Source organism: Hyperoodon ampullatus (genome assembly GCF_949752795.1).
Source record: "Hyperoodon ampullatus genome assembly, chromosome: 15".
NCBI lineage: Eukaryota > Metazoa > Chordata > Mammalia > Artiodactyla > Ziphiidae > Hyperoodon > Hyperoodon ampullatus.
This window is the reverse complement of record NC_136928.1, coordinates 17,132,301-17,148,411: the sequence shown is the minus strand read 5'-3', so window position 1 is coordinate 17,148,411 and position 16,111 is coordinate 17,132,301. Positions and strand designations below refer to the sequence as shown.

Here is a 16,111-nt window from a genome sequence, read left to right as displayed (position 1 = left end):
GTTATTACATAAGTATCTTAAAATATAAAGACATTCCTATTGAATATTTCACTTTTACAAAATTTAGTAACATTGACATGCTACTCACCTTTTCTATTTGAATTTCCTAATTATAAGGTCCTATTCTATGATTTCTATATCAAAGGGACGCGCATTCTATGTTTTGATATGTACTCAGCAACTTCACTTTGAAAATCAATTTTTCAATCCACCGCTAGGAAAAAGTGTGCAAGTCAGTCATTGAATAAATATGTTTGATGAAATTACCAAATTTCAACAAATAATTTTTTTCTTTTTATCTCAGGCCAGAGAGGAGTAAGGAGATAGAGAACTTGACAAAAGTAATCTACTTCAAACAGCCTCTTTTCTCTACTTAAGAAGTCTTGATGAAAGTAATGCTAAAACCCTTGGGAGACAATCACATCAAAACCTAGACGGAAATGTGGTGAATAAGAAACCAACGATCAGTTCATTTACTAAGAAATGTTTGTTCTCTGTCACTGTCATTAGTAACTCTTTCTGACACTTAAACCTCTGCCTTGACATTCTTGAAAAAAGGGTCAACAGTATGTTTTCTGTATTGCAAGATGAACAATCCATTTTCAGTAAGTCTATACTGTCACAAAAGATAACCAAATTTGTACTGTATAAGATTCACAGAATATTAGATAGACAAAGTCCAAGATAAGGTCCAACTTGAAGCGAGGCTGGGGGGAGACAAATGGAGCTAATCGTAACAGGACGATGCCACATTAATATTACAAATTGCAATACTGAGTGGTTTTCTAACACTTCAAATTTTTGTCTCCCTGAATTACTTTGAAGGCCAGATTTAGGTTAACTGCTCTGAATACAAATTTGTATGAAATTTTGGAGGGGATTGCAACATAATTTTCAAAAAGTTTTTCCTCATTCATTAACTGAACAAGTATCGAGCACCTACAAAGTAGCTGACAATGTTCAGACTGTAGATTCAGAACAAACGTCGCTGCATTCGTGGAATTTACGTTGTAATGGGCATAAATTTTGGCATGTTCATCATACTTTTGTACAAGGCCTGCTAAAACTCACACTAAGGCTTCTCCCCTAATATTTAATAGAGGTCAAAGTTCAAACTTACTACACCATTTACCAGAGTTCTCTGCCGTGTGGCCTCCTGACTACTGGGACATGTTGAGCTATGGCTGAAACACCGACTTTAATGAAACAAATGATTTTTTTTTCTTTTGAACTTGATGACTGGAAGAATTCACATGACACCTGAGTTGCTTTTGGTTTTGTTTTCATCATTTTATGGAACTTTTTTCGTGTGTGGGCTCTCTGATGGTCTTACCACTCCTATCACTTTTATAGGATTTATCAGCAGCATGGATTCTGTGATGAACTGTTAGATTGGAGCGCCAACTGAAGCTCTTACCACAGGTCTCACACTTGTAAGGCTTCTCCCCTGTGTGCACTCTTTGATGAGACTGTAGCTGTGAAGACCGACTGAAGACCTTACTGCATCTGTCACATCTGTACGGCTTCTCTCCAGTGTGGGCGCTTTGATGAAGCTGAAGACTTGAGGCCTGAATGAAGTGCTTCCCACACTCCCCACACTTATATGGTTTCTCTCCTGTGTGGACCCTCTGATGCATGTCGAGGTTCAGGCTCCACTTGAAGCCCTTCCCACACTCCTCACATTTGTATGGCTTTTCTCCAGTGTGGACTTTTTGATGGGCTTGAAGGTGTGAACTCCGACCAAAGCTCTTCCCACACTCTTCACATTTGAATGGTTTTTCTCTGCTGTGGACTCTCTCATGGGCCAGAAGATTTGAGGCCTGCCTGAAGACTTTCCCACACTCCTCACAATTATACCGTTTCTCTCCGGTGTGGATTCTGCAATGAATTTTAAGATCTGCTCTACGACTGAATCCCTTCCCACACTCTTCACATTTGTATGGTTTCTCACCGGTATGGATCAGCTGGTGGATCTGAAGTCGTGAACTCTGATTGAAGCCCTGCCCACACTCCTCACACTTGTAAGGTTTCTCTACACTGTGGGCCTTCTGATGGATTTGAAGATATGAACTCTGACTGAAGCCCTTCCCACATACCTCACATTTATAGGGCTTCTCCCCTGTGTGGACAACCAGATGAACTTGATAATGGGAGTTCCTCCTGAAGCTCTTCCCACACTCATTACATTTGTATGGTTTCTCTCCTGTATGGACTCTTTGATGTGCCTCAAGGTTTGAACTCACAGTAAAGCCTTTACCACACACATTACATATGTATGATTTCTCTCCAGTGTGGACTCCCTGATGGGCCTGAAGACTTGAAGGCCGACTAAAGCCTTTCCCACACACATTACATATGTATGATTTCTCTCCAGGGTGGACTCCCTGATGGGCCTGAAGACTTGAAGGCCGACTAAAGCCTTTCCCACATTCCTCACATTTGTAGGGTTTTTCTCCTGTGTGGACCCTCTGATGAATGTATAGATTTCAGCTACAAATGAAGCCCTTCCCACACTCCTCACATTTGTACGGTTTCTCTCCCGTATGGACTCTCTGATGGGACTGAAGGTGTGAATTCCGACTGAAGCTCTTATCACATGTGTCACATTTGAATGGTTTCTCCCCAGTGTGGACTCTCTGATGGTCCTCAAGGTGAGAGGCCTGACTGAAGGCCCTCCCACACTCCTCACAATTATAAGGTGTCTCTCCCGTGTGGACTTTACAATGAATAGTAAGTGCTGACCTACGACTGAAGCCTTTCCCACATTCCCCACATTTGAAGGGTTTCTCTACAGTGTGGACTTTCTGAGGAGTCTGCAGCTGTGAGCTCTGACTGAACTCCTTGCCACACTCATCACACTCACTGTGTTTTCCTCCCACATGAACTCTCTGATGAATATGAAGAACCGAGCTGTAACGGAAGCCTTTTCCACACTCACTGCACATGAGACTTCTCTTTTGAGTGTAATTGCTGGCGAAGATCAAAGGTGGAGAGATCGGTGAAGGTTTCTTTACATTCATTACACTGGTAAGGTTTTTGTCCTGTGTGAATCATAGTATTCTGATCCAGTGTTGAAACCCTCGTGCTATCTTTTCTATAATCACTGTAGCTGTAAGATTTTTGACCCTTGTGTACTCCATGAGCATCAAGGTGATGTGAAATCCAACGGATGGTGTCAACATCCTCTTTACACTGACACAGTTTATTTTTCATGGAAATTTGCTGCTGTCTATTCTGATAATTCTGTGACTCAGTCAATGAAGTTTTCCTCCAAGAATCCTGGGCTCTCAAAGTTGCAAACCTTGCATTTCCAGTACTACTGGGATCACCTGCTTTATCATTTAATATACGGTTCTCATCTTCAGAAATTTGAATAGAGTCCTGCCCCAATCTGGCAGGGGGAATCACCTTGTTTGTGGAACTGACAACTATTTATCATGGAGTCTTGGCATCTGGTTAAGTCATTTGCAATTTGTTGCCAGATTTGCCAGCAGGAAAGCTCTTCACCTGACCCTCTGTCTTGAACGGCCCTCAACTCACTTTGATTGTTTTCTTCTATAAGGACAGAGAATTCAGAGATGTGGACACGTGAAAGCTTTGTTCAAAGATTCAAGATTTTACACTTAAGACACAGTATGAGACTTTAATGAACCTCAGGATGGTTCAGCTTATCTTTCGCACGACAAATGAAGTTCTCTGGTTTATATACTAACAGAAACCAAGAGATGGTCTGTTAAACTCCCAAATACTTAGCATTAATGAAACCCATTTAAAACCAAATGACTACTCTGACATACTGTTTAAATCATCTTTCAAAAATTACATGTCATTCCTACCATAACACAGTATCAATAAAGACAAGCATTTTGCTGTGCTCACAGCTTTAACAGTGCCTAGCAGTTAGTCAGGGCTCAAGAAATGCATGCACAGGCGAACTCAGTTTGATTTCTAGGATTCTCTACAATTCTGAATCCCAGGTTAAGTTTGAACCAAGTCAGAGAAGCGAAACAGCTTTTACAAGTCAGGTATCAGATACAGGAAAAGGACTGGAAAGTACAGTTTTGCTTAAGTTGAAAGGCTGCACCCAAGGCGGCAGCACACCAAGGGGGTTAGTGCTGAGGAGAATATGAAAGGTGCTAAAAACCGGGACTTCCCCGGTGGCACAGTGGTTAATAATCTGCCTGCCAGTGCAGGGGACACAGGTTCGAGCCCTGGTCTGGAAAGATCCCACATGCCGCAGAGCAACTAAGCCCGTGAGCCACAGCTACTGAGCCCACATGCCACCACTACTGAAGCCCGTGTTCCTAGAGACCGTGCTCTGAAACAAGAGAAGCCACTGCAATGAGAAGCTTGCGCACCACAACGAAGAGCTGCTCCCACTCACCACAACTAGAGAAAAGCCCATATGCAGCAACGAAGACCCAATGCAACCAAAAATTAATTAATTTTAAAAAAGGTTCTAAGAATCAGTGGGGTTAAAAAAAAGCATGAAGATCTATGCACTGGATCCTTCTGAGGCATTTGTGCTGCCTAATATGTTCCTCCACTCCCCCTGCCAAGCAGGAGTCAAAATTTAGAGGCTAGGGAAGAATGCTGTCTCTTTAAAAGCAGCATGGAAAATTTTTGGACACAGATACACTGGTCTTTAACAAGAATGAGTTCCAAAGTGAAGAATGGGGTTTATGAGTGAGCTGGGAATAAATTCCATAGCCTGTGATAAATATTGAGAAGAAACAGACTAGAAACTATTAAAGAATGATCAAAGCACTCAAGGTGACATTATCTAAAATGCCTTCTACAAGATACATACAAATGCACACACACACACACAAAATGTTTGTAGAGCTAACAAAGATCGATTGCTTATTAGTGAGGTGGGCTTTGGAGGAGGCAAATGGGACGCAGCGGCGCAAATCTTTTAAGGGAAAGGCTAACTCACCAGCTGGCTGTTTTCTGAGACCTGTTCTCCCCTGGTATAAGGGATAAGGAAATAGAAATTTCTTTCCTTCTATGGGAGGGTTACCTAAGAAGTAGACATAAGAATCCTCATTCAAAACAGTATTTCCTCCCCAAATGAATTTGCTCTGCTACTAAGAGCTCAAGGAAAGTCACAGGGAAAGCATTTTACTCAGTTTGGTTATAATTACAGGTTCTATACAGATTTTTTGTGCAAGTTGATGAGGGCCAACTTGTACAGAAAGGCAAACACACACATACACACATCATGGGCACCTGAGAAGTTAGAATTAGGCTAGGAATTCATATGAAGACAAAAAAACATTTAGCAATATCCCTTATTCACTCGGATTTGTTCACCGCCTACTAGCTATTTTCATGGAAGGCTAATTTCTCTATCCATTAACTCATTCGTTTATTCAAGAAATATTTAAGAGTTCCTGTCATGTACCAAGACTATGCTAAACTAAGCACTGAGGCTAGTGAGCAATAAACATATAACAGACCGAATTCCTCCTGCACTCCTGGATTACCCTCCAGTGGAAGAAAGAGAGGTGAGAAACAGGTGAACAAAATGTACATGAGTGAAACGCTTAGAGACAAAACAAGGCAGGGCAGAGAGAGTAAGAAAGACAGGACTGTATTTTCCATAGGGTGGTCAGAGGACAGCCACCTCCTCATCTTTAAGGTGACTGACTGAAAGAAGTAGAGGCCTAAAAGATTACAGGTGAAAGAGTATTCCAGGCAGAGAGAAGGACAAGGAAAAGGCTCTGTGGCAGAAGCATCCTTTGCACGTCTGGAAAAGATAGGGTAAGAGGGAGGAGAGGTGATGTATTCAGGGAGGTGGTGGAGAACGAACAGCAGCCCACAGAAGGCTCTAGAAGCCACTTTAAGTGGTTTTGATTCTAAGTAAAAGAAGCCACAAGAGAATTTTGAAACAACAACATAACCTGACTTAAAGTTACAAAAGATCACTTTGCCACCTAAAGAACAAACTGTGGGAGGAGAAGGGTGGCAACAGGTGACCAGTACAAAGACTATGCAATAATCCTGGAAAGAGATTTCCAACTGGGACCAGGTGATGGACAGCACAGGGCTGGTGAGAAGCAAAACAGATAGAGAGCTAACCACAGGAACTCACGACTGCTTGGTTCTTACCTAAATTTCTATCTGGGTTGCTGAATTCATCAACCAAAGCCTCTCTTCTCTTTCTATATGTTTTGTATCTCGTTTGAAGAATGAGAACATGCAAAGTCACAAGTTAACATGAACGGGCTAGAGCTAAAGTTTACTAGAAATTTGAGTTCCAACTGCATATTCAAGGTATTGAAAGCTGTGTTTTTCAAACTTTGGATCACGACCCACTGAAGAAACAGCATTTATTTCACAACCTAGATACACAGGTAGAAAAGTATACATTACTAAAACGAAGCTTGAATGACCTATATCTAACCAATGTCTCTTTTCATCAAATCTGTTCCCACTGGCTCTCACACCACTCATGCCATCGCCCAGAGTTTCTGCTGCAATGTGTTGTACTCTTCCTAAGAAACTCTGATATTTTCTATACTATTTTATTTCATTAAAAAAATCACACGTAGGGCTCAATAAATTGGCTTTATAATCCACTAATGGCAGGGAGGGAAATCTGAAAAAGAATACACAAGGTACAGCAAGATACTGTCGATTTACAGTTCTTTTACAAAATAATTGAAAAGGACCTGAAACACACTGTTTAGAAAGACCAGAGACATCCTCTCGTGTCCCACAGGAATTGCAAAAGTCTGGTCCCCAAACTCAGGCAACCACCTCAAGAGGCCCAAAGCCTTGAAACACCAAGGTCACAAAGACACTCGCAGAGAAAGGCTGTCCTCACCCACTGAGACCAGGTTCTGGAAGTTTTCCACCATCACATCCTGGTACAGCTTCCTCTGGGCCGAGTCCAGCAGCTCCAGCTCCTCCTCTGTGAAGGCCACGGCCACGTCCTTGAAGGTCACCGCCTCCTATGACAAACAACACCACCTCAATCTTATACCCAGTGGCCAGTGGAAGAGGGGCAGCCCCGAGGAGACGAGGAGGATGGGAAGTTGCTCCGGCTCCTGTGAGGTGTGCAGACTTCCCAGCAGCCCCTCCTTCCATCCTGCCAATGCCACACACTGACTTTCCTCGTGCAGCTATGAAAGAGAAAGCTTTGTGTATTCACCTGGGGCTCTCAGACAACTCATAAGTAAACTCCCTAGAATTCTAACCACTGGATCCTGAACTAAAAAGCTTTCACTGTTTAATTATTATTGCCAAGTGCCCCAGAAACAGTTACCAATTTAGTCCTGTCAGTATTTGATGGCACCCGCTTTCTCATTGAGGTGGGAACCAGCTGAGAAGGAGTGTTATATGTGGAAATTAACCAAAAGGCCATGCCAGGTCTCTGAATGAAAACTCTCTCTTTCCCCGTTTCTGTCTTTCGCTTGAATGCAATACTCTGACTCCAGACCCTTGGTTTTCTGGGTGAGTCTGAGTTGGTTCCTCCTTTTTTCACAACCCCTATTCTTTATATTTAAAACAAAGATGAAACCAAGCACCTCTTTATACAATTGTTCTGAGCTGTCTATGCAGTGACAAGTGCTTTAAGTACCACTGGACTTTTTTTTTTTTTTTTTTTGCTGTACGTGGGCCTCTCACTGTTGTGGCCTCCCCCATTGCAGAGCACAGGCTCCGGACGCACAGGCCCAGCGGCCATGGCTCACGGGCCCAGCCTCTCCGCGGCATGTGGGATCTTCCCAGACCGGGGCACAAACCCATATCCCCTGCATCGGCAGGCGGACTCTCAACCACTGCGCCACCAGGGAAGCCCACCACTGGACTTTTTAAACTAAGGTCATGTATTACTCTGATTAGAAAAAAATATAAGATGCAAAAAGAAACAAACCAGTAAATAAAATACACAAAGGGTCTGACTCAAGCATGGGGAAGACTGAATCTAACTCTGGTCGTGAGAAAACTTCTAACAATACATTATTTTTTCTGCGTGAAGCAGCAGTTTGATCCTGCTGTGCTCTGCCGTATTTGGATATTCTACCAAAAAACATCCAAGGCACCACATATAAAACATACCTCTTAAATTCTGAATACCTAAACCTACTATGTTAAGGGCAAAAAGGGGCAATATTCTTCAGAACAGATATTTTGAGAAAAAGGTTAAATCAGGAACACTGTCACTGTAGTGCTCCTAAAACAGGAGAAGTCTTTAAACTAAATGTCTGTGAATAAAGAATAGTTTAAAAAATAGGTGCAGGGCTTCCCTGGTGGCGCAGTGGTTGAGAGTCCGCCTGCCGATGCAGGGGACACGGGTTCGTGTCCCGGTCCGGGAAGATCCCACATGCCGTGGAGCAGCTGGGCCCGTGAGCCATGGCCGCTGAGCCTGCGCATCCGGAGCCTGTGCCCCGCAATGGGAGAGGCCACAACAGTGAGAGGCCCGCATACCGGAAAAAAAAAAAAAAAAAATAGGTGCATAAGTTTGCAGGAACATGATAAAGCAATTGAAAGTGAATGTTAGCTAGTATTAAATGAAAAAAACAATTTAAAACTGTATCTATGTTATAAATACAAATACACATCCATGAATACATATGATGAAGAGATTACAGAAATATAAAAGCAGCTAATTTGTAAGCAGGTAAGCAGTAGACTGCAAGATGTCCTTCATTTCCCTTAATTTTTCTTTTACTTGTAAAATTAAAAAATGATGAAATAAAACAAAAATTAAAACCGAAACCAATTAAATTTAACAGGAATTTTTAAAAAAGCACACATGGCACACTCAGGTCCTCATATGCTTAGACTCTCCTTGAAAGAGAAAACCCATATGGAACTATACCCAATATTTCGTAATAACCTATAAGGGAAAAGAATCTGAAAATAGACCCCGGAGGAAGATGGCGGAAGAGTAAGACGCGGAGATCACCTTCCTCCCCACAGATACATCAGAAATTCATCTACACGTGGAACAACTCCTACAGAACACCTACTGAACGCTGGCAGAAGACCTCAGACCCCGCAAAAGACAAGAAACTCCCCACGTACCTGGGTAGGGCAAAAGGAAAAAGAATAAACAGAGACAAAAGGATAGGGACGGGACCTGCACCAGTGGGAGGGAGCCGTGAAGGAGGCAAGGTTTCCACACACTACAAGCCCCTTAGCGGGCGGAGACTGCAGGTGGCGGAGAGGGAAAGCTTCGGAGTAGCGGAGGAGAGCACAGCAACAGGGGTGTGGAGGGCAAAGTGGAGAGATTCCCGCACAGAGGACCGGTGCCGACCGCCACTCACCAGCCCGAGAGGCTTGTCTGCTTGGCCGCCGGGGCGGGCGGGGCTGGGAGCTGAGGCTCGGGTATCGGCTTTCAGTCGGAGCGCAGGGAGAGGACTGGGGTTGGCGGCAGGAAGAGAGCCCGAAGGGGTTAGTGCACCATGGCTAGCCCGGAGGGAGTCCGGGGAAAGGGTCTGGAGCTACCGAAGAGGCAAGAGACTTTTTTCCCTTTTGTTTCCTGGTGCGCGAGGAGAGGGCATTAAGAGGGCTGCTTGGGGAAGCACCGGAGACAGGCGCGAGCCGCGGCTAAAGGCGCGGACCTCGGGGACGGGCGTGGGACGCTGGGGCTGCTGCTGCTGCCGCCGCCGCCGCCGCCGCGGGGGGTGCGAGTGCGGGTCACTGTCCGCCCCGCCTTCCGGGGGGCCTGGACAGGGACATGTAAAAGTATGAGATTAGCTCATTCCCTAACACCATACACAAAAATAAGCTCAAAATGGATTAAAGACCTAAATGTAAGGCCAGAAACTATCAAACTCTTAGAGGAAAACATAGGTAGAACACTCTATGACATAAATCACAGCAAGATCCTTTTGGACCCACCTCCTAGAGAAATGGAACTAAAAACAAAGATAAACAAATGGGACCTAATGAAACTTCAAAGCTTTTGCACAGCAAAGGAAACCATAAACAAGACCAAAAGACAACCCTCAGAATGGGAGAAAATATTTGCAAATGAAGCAAATGACAAAGGATTAATCTCCAAAATTTATAAACAGCTCATGCAGCTCAATAGCAAAAAAACAAACAACCCAATCCAAAAATGGGCAGAAGACTTAAATAGGCATTTCTCCAAAGAAGATATACAGACTGCCAACAAACACATGAAAGAATGCTCAACATCATTAATCATTAGAGAAATGCAAATCAAAACTACAATGAGATATCATCTCACACCAGTCAGAATGGCCATCATCAAGAAATCTAGAAACAATAAATGCTGGAGAGGGTGTGGAGAAAAGGGAACACTCTTGCACTGCTGGTGGGAATGTGAATTGGTACAGCCACTATGGAGAACAGTATGGAGGTTCCTTAAAAAACTACAAATAGAACTACCATATGACCCAGCAATCCCACTACTAGGCATATACCCTGAGAAAACCATAATTCAAAAAGAGACATGTACCAAAATGTTCATTGCAGCTCTATTCACAATAGCCCGGAGCTGGAAACAACCTAAGTGTCCATCATCGGATGAATGGATAAAGAAGATGTGGCACATATATACAATGGAATATTACTCAGCCATAAAAAGAAATGAAACTGAGCTATTTGTAATGAGGTGGATAGACCTAGAGTCTGTCATACAGAGTGAAGTAAGTCAGAAAGAGAAAGACAAATACCGTATGCAAACACATATATATGGAATTAAAAAAAAAATGTCATGAAGAACCTAGGGGTAAAACGGGAATAAAGACACAGACCTACTTGAGAATGGACTTGAGGATATGGGGAGGGGGAAGGGTAAGCTGTGACAAAGCGAAAGAGAGGCATGGACATATATACACTACCAAACGTAAGGTAGATAGATAGTGGGAAGCAGCCGCAGAGCACAGGGAGATCAGCTCGGTGCTTTGTGACCGCCTGGAGGGGTGGGATGGGGAGGGTGGGAGGGAGGGAGATGCATGAGGGAAGGGATGTGGGAACAGATGTATATGTATAACTGATTCACTTTGTTATAAAGCAGAAACTAATAAAAAAAAAACAGAAAAAAAAAAGAATCTGAAAATATATGTATATATATGTATAACTGAATCACTTTGCTGTACACTTGAAATTAATACATTGTAAATCAACTATACTCCAATCAAAAAAAAAAAAGAAAAGAAAAAAAAAGAGGAAAACCTGTGTCCAATCTGAGTACAAAAATGGCGTTTTTAACAGCAAGAAAGGCAAGCTCTACTCACCTGGAATGTGCTCATTTTCTCTCTCCTTCTGGGGAAGTGCAGAGTCCTAGCAAGACAGACGGGGAAAGAAGAAGTCAAACTGGAAACTGGTTTAAAGAAAAAGAAGTCGCTAACCCACGTGGTGCTCATTGTGAATTACCAAGGCTCCCAGTCCTCGGGGTGGCTACAGCTGATTATGCTTGATGAGCAGAGCCCCACGCAGATACTAGATGCCCCCGTGAACCCCCTCAGTGGCTGTGTGAGGAATGACCTGCCCATCCATACACAGTGGCCCCCTCACAGTGTGCCTGCAGCTTCCACAGGGGTCATTCTTATTCTGGGTATGGTGTAAACAGAGACCATGTAAGTCAGAGTAGGTTTTGGAGTCAATATGCATGGGCTCTGATCAGGCTACGCCATTCACTAGCAGTGTCACCCTGGGCAAATTATTCACATCTCTTCGCCTCAGTTCTGTCCTCTGCCAGTAGGGGAGAACACGGGCATCCACCTCGTGAGATCGTCATAAGGTAGGAAGCTCTGAGAACACCACTGTCAGGGTTTCTTATTTCTTAGCAACTGCGGTAAAGCAGATGATATTTTAGTTAGAAATTATCCTTAGAGATGTGATTTCTACCAACAGAAGACTGTCAGACATGTGGAGGTCATACGTTGTTGCCCTGTTATGTGAGAGTCTTTAGACTTCTGAAAATCTCTGCTTGTCTTCCTAAAGATTTTGTGACTGCAACAATAATATTTAAATTGACATGGACAACTTTTTACAAAAGGTATAAAAATACATTAAGTTTCTTTTTAAACAGGAAGTACCCTTTTGACAATTATGCACAGAGGTAAAGAGAACTAATAAAAGCCAGGATTCTGCAACAACAATAAAAAATAGTTTGACAGTCCATACCTAATTCAAATGAAAAAAGACAGGAATCTGAATTGTAATTATATCATTATAAATATAGGAAAGTTTAAGAAATAAATGGGAGACTTCCCTGGTGGTGCAGTGGATAAGACTCCACATTCCCAATGCAGGGGCCCGGGTTCGATCTAGTACAAAAGATGGCAATGATTCCACTCCCCAAAGCTTGGGAGAGAGATATCTTCACAACTTCTAACGACCTCCATTTTGACTCTACACTTGCTAGCTGTCTTCTGCTCAATTCAGGATTCTGAAAGGGGCCCTGACAGTTGACAATAATTAGTGGGGGAATAAAATCATTGGACTAAGTAGGGCTTTGGTGAATCCAGCTCAGTTTTATCTGTGACATCCAGCAGGGTCAATTTCCTCGGCCTCAGTTTCCAGAAAAGACCCTCTCTTGAGCTTCTCGAATTTTCACGTGCATGTGAATTACTGCGGGATCTTGTTGGAATGCAGCCTCCTGGGCCCCCTACGCAGAAATTATAAATCAGAAGGTCTCGAATGGGGCTCAAGGCTGGGCATTTCTATCCAAGTGATGCCAATGCCGCTGGTTTGTGGACCACAATTTGAGTAGCACTGCAGTGTAACATCAGTCCCACAAAAAACAGCCTCCACTACACAGAAACATACACAAAGAGGAACCAGACAAAAAGGCACTAAAACATTAACAACTGTTATCTTTACATCCTAAAGTTATAGATAATTAAAATTTTTCTTTATGTATATATCTGCATTTTTCCATAATGATTATGCTACTTCTATGATATACATATTATTTGAAATAAAATAAATGACCCAGTTGAGAAAACTATCTTAAAAACTCATAAAATAGCCTAAACCTTGCTCTCAAGGTCCCCACAATTAAGTCCCAACCTACTTTCATGATATGATTCTAGCCAGTACCCTATGCTCAAAGAGAATATACCAAAGGGATTAGCAAACTCAGCTGCTGGACTCAAACTGCCTGGGTCCCAACCCCAGCTCTGCCTCCTACCATCTGGGTGAGGATGGGCCAACAGGGTTGTGTTCCCTGCCCCCAGCTCCTCATCCTTAAAGGAGAGAAAACAGCAGTACCAATTCACACAGCCACTGCCTGATGGAAATGTGTTCATTTGCATAAAGCTTTTAGAATGGAAATTAGTGACCAAGGCTCAGTTATCATCGTTACCCATGTCCCATACGTTCTACAATTTATAGGAATATCTTAAGTAGAAGAATGCCAAGTCCTACTCACGTGGGGCTCTGTTGCCTCTTCCTCCGTGCAGTGCTTTTTCAGAAGCCAGGGCTGGGGAAGGAAAGGAGACTGTGAAATACCAGGGCTGTGTTTCCATCCCCACTAATTCATACCGCACCCCCTTCCGCCCCCGTACCAGCTAGAAGTCCTCTCCTTCCAAAACAGGCCAGGAGTCCAGGACAATTCAGCTTCCTGGGCTCACAGAATCCCGCTGCGGAATGGGTGCCTCCCGAATTAGCGTAGTATTAATACCAACAATGTATCAGGCAGTTGTAGACCTTTTACTTGTGCTATCTCGTTTCTTCTCACAACACTATATTAACAAGGCATTCCTTTTTCCCCCCTTTTACCGAACAGCAACGGAGGCACAGAGGAGTTAAGCAACTCACCCAGCGTGACGCCGTATGAAGCGGTAGGGCTAGCTCATAGGTGGGGGACGGGGTCAGGTTAGGGGTGAAGAAAACCGGGGAGACCCTCAAACCCCAGGAGGCACGACCTGAGCCCACCCCATCCCGGGTACGTTACCAAACGCAAAGAAGCTCCGCCCGCGGGACGTACCTCACCACTCCAGGCCCTCAAACCTCCGCTTTTAGCCGCTCCTTCTCTTTCTCCCCAAATGAAAGGTCTGCAAAGGTTGGCCCCAGGCGCATGTCGGGGAAGCTTGAATGGGTCGTGAAGAGCGGACCTGACACACCGTCATCAGCCAAAACATGGCTGCTACGTGTCCTCCTGGGGCGGAAGTGCCTGCGACTAACCCGGAACTCCTGGACCACATTTCCCAGAATTCCGCGGGTCAACCTTTACAGCGAGGCGTTACCGTAGCTGCAGTATATGGGACTACACGAGTTTACGAGCTCTGGACTACATGTCCCAGAATGCAAGGGTGGGTGCGGGGGTGTCTACCGGCAGGAGCTCTGGACTACATGTTTTCACTCTGGTTTTCACTTTCCGGAATCCCTGAGAAGGTCTCAGGCAGTCTTGCCGTTGTACTGTGTAGGCCTCAGAAGAGTGTAGATTCTGTTCATTGAAAGGCGTACAAACTCAGTAGAATTTTGGACGTCTTCAAGAGGCTAAGCGACATAAAAGCATTACCAGCCACGAAGGCTTCCTGGTAAAGCCCAAAGAGTTTCACCATTGGAATAAGGGGAGAAGGAAACTGGGCTTTCTTTGGCAGGGACTGAAGCCAAACGCCAAAACACCTCATTCCCTGAAATTGTGTAAAGGTGAACGTGTTTTGTTAGCATCTTACAACCCGTGCAGAAGCAAGGGAAAATCCTTTCTAGAGACAGACATCAACATCCTAGGTCTCAAGTTATTTCTGTAATTATAAAATCTGTGACATTGCTATTTGACCAAGTGAACTTTAAGGGGAAGAAAAAAGCATTACTTGACATACGGAGGGACACTTCACAGTCATAAAAGTTTCAAATTATCAGAAACTAATAACCTCAGCTGATACTTTATAAAGCAAAAATTGACAGAACCATGAAGAGAAACATTCAAATTCATAATTGGATCTGGAGATTTGAACACATACATAGAGGGAAATGTTGAGCCTTAAAAGCATATATGAAAGTAGAAAGGGGGGCTTCCCTGGTGGCGCAGTGGTTGAGAGTCCGCCTGCCGATGCAGGGGACACGGGTTCGTGCCCTGGTCCGGGAAGATGCCACATGCCGCGGAGTGGCTGGGCCCGTGAGCCATGGCCGCTGAGCCTGCGCGTCCGGAACCTGTGCTCCGCAACGGGAGAGGCCACAACAGTGAGAGGCCCGCGTACAGCAAGGAAAACAAAAACTAAACAAAACAAAACAAATAAAGTAGAAAGGAAGTTGAAAATTGATTCAGAAAACATCCATTTCAGGAAGTTAATAAATGAATAATAAAACTGAAGAAGGCAGATGGAAAAATATAAGATCAGATTAATGAAATACAAAATAAAGTAGATCCCACACACACCCACAAAACAGAAATTAAAGAAAAAAACAAAACAAACAAAAAAAGATCATCCATAGTATAAACAAAGATTTTTTCAAAAATTTGTTCCAAATTCTTTCAGGAAAATATCCTCCAAGAACTATTCCTGACTTAAGCCAACATAGCACACAGGATTTCTTTCCACTACAAGTAAAGTGAAATCGTGGATATAGCATGATGAAATATGGTAACATGATTAAGTTTTATTTATTCACCTCCTGTTCCCTATGGCACCCTCCACTCCCTTCTCTACCCCGTAAGCTACCATTCTAATTTGTTTGATGTGTTTTCTTTTGGGTGTGTTCTTGTGCAAAATGTGCACTTGTGTATATTTTCAATTTCTATAAATAATATTGTGTCATAAAATTCATTCTGGTGTTTATTTCCTTCATTCAGGAGTATATTTTTAAGATTCACCCATCCGGGCTTCCCTGGTGGCACAGTGGTTGAGAGTCTGCCTGCCGATGCAGGGGACGCGGGTTCATGCCCCAGTCTGGGAAAATCCCACATGCCGTGGAGCGGCTGGGCCCGTGAGCCATGGCTGCTGAGCCTGCACGTCCGGAGCCTGTGCTCCACAGCGGGAGAGGCCACAACAGTGAGAGGCCCACGTACCGCAGAAAAACAAACAAACAAACAAAAATTCACCCATCTATCTAATTTGTTTCATAGAGTTCCATTTTCTGCACCCACATTTTACCTGTACTCTTCCAACTGCCATGCCAATGATAATAAAATAAACATCTTCTTACATTTGTTTATAGACGTATCTGAGAATTTCTT

General features: G+C 43.6%; 1 long non-coding RNA gene across 1 annotated transcript; it reads right to left on the bottom strand.

Annotated features, from left to right (window-relative positions):
- Nucleotides 1-6,560: 6,560 nt before the first annotated feature.
- LOC307064548 lies at nt 6,561-14,144 on the bottom strand. The gene is made up of 4 exons (XR_013811295.1): nt 13,919-14,144; nt 13,361-13,411; nt 11,220-11,265; nt 6,561-6,959 (listed from the first exon to the last, which is right to left on the bottom strand). It is a non-coding gene; the product is annotated as an uncharacterized lncRNA (long non-coding RNA).
- Between the last annotated feature and the right edge of the window lie 1,967 nt (nt 14,145-16,111).